The sequence below is a fragment of the Apis dorsata genome, unplaced genomic scaffold, assembly GCF_000469605.1.
Source record: "Apis dorsata unplaced genomic scaffold, Apis dorsata 1.3 scaffold_123, whole genome shotgun sequence".
Lineage (NCBI taxonomy): Eukaryota > Metazoa > Arthropoda > Insecta > Hymenoptera > Apidae > Apis > Apis dorsata.
In genome coordinates, this window is record NW_006263416.1 from 135,327 (window position 1) to 136,579 (window position 1,253).

The 1,253-nt window shown below is 31.0% G+C and overlaps 1 protein-coding gene across 4 annotated transcripts in view; it reads right to left on the minus strand.

The window, feature by feature from the left end:
• LOC102680745 (protein embryonic gonad-like) overlaps positions 1-1,253 on the minus strand; it is a 34,925-nt gene that overhangs the window by 20,518 nt on the left and 13,154 nt on the right. The window lies entirely within an intron of this gene.

A 1,253-nucleotide genomic window follows, 5' to 3' on the forward strand; every position in this document is an offset into this window, starting at 1 on the left:
ATCCGCCGATTGAATATTATTTGCGGCCCTTATCGATCGCTGCCGCCGCGGGAACGTCGAAGGACATCGCGATGAAAGCGCGGTCCCCGCTTTGCTGTGTTCACCTCCACGTTCTATTGCCATTCTGACGTCTGAACGCCGCGGCGGCCGCTCTCAGCCGGACTCGTCGAACGAGGGGAGGATTTTTATGGATCATTCTGGGAAATAAGAAGGGATTTTGAGTTTTTCCTTTTTTTCTTTTCTAAAAATTGAAGAAAAATAGGAGATTGAGCAGATAAATTGCTGTGAAACGAATATGTGTGGACAATATATTTATATATTTCATTTATGCGTGTAAGTCAATGAGATAAGATTCGTCGATCAAAATGAAAATGAAAATTATTCACTGAAAATGTTATGATATTACGATATAATTTATCCATTTTTGTTAGAAAAATTAGTTAATATAGAGGGTAATAAAATAAATGTTTCGTCGAATTACTGCATAAAATATGCTGAAAATATTATTATACTGTGAAGGAGATTGATAAGTAAACAATTTATAATCGGAAGTTCATAATTGTCCAGTAAATACGAGAAAAAGTTGTTTTATATTTTGATTAATATTTATCTAATTGTCACTAAATATTCATTTAACTCTGTTTATTCTATTTTGCAAGATATTGAGATTAGTTGATATTTCTTTAATATACATAAAGATATTTTCTAATCATTATTGGGATTTTTTTTAAATTAATTCAAAGTTCATGAATTGAATTATTTGAAATCTGTATATAAATGTATAATAAATACGTGAATTTTCCTTATATTACGACATTCGTGCGTAAACCTTTCCTTGCTGGAAAATTATTTATTGAAAATAAAATGACCGTTGATCGCGCGACTATTTACATATTGAGCGAAACCTGGCACGCAATCAATGATGAAATTTGCGGATATTTTTCTCGATCTTTCGAAATCTCTTTTGAATTTGTTTATACACTTCGTGGAACATTGTATTTTTTATTATAAATTTTCCTTTGGAAAGAAATTTGGAGGGTGTAAATATTCATTCTTCGCCAGAAGATCATCAGTCATTATTATATTACATTATTATCTCAAATACCGATCGCGATTAATTCTCGATTATTAAATTACTTAAAAATCGTTCCGCTAAAAAATCTGATAATTGCTAAAAAAAAAAAAAACAAAAAGAAAAAGAGAGTGAAACATTCGATCGACAATCACGTATGGCACGTGTAAAAAAAAAAAAA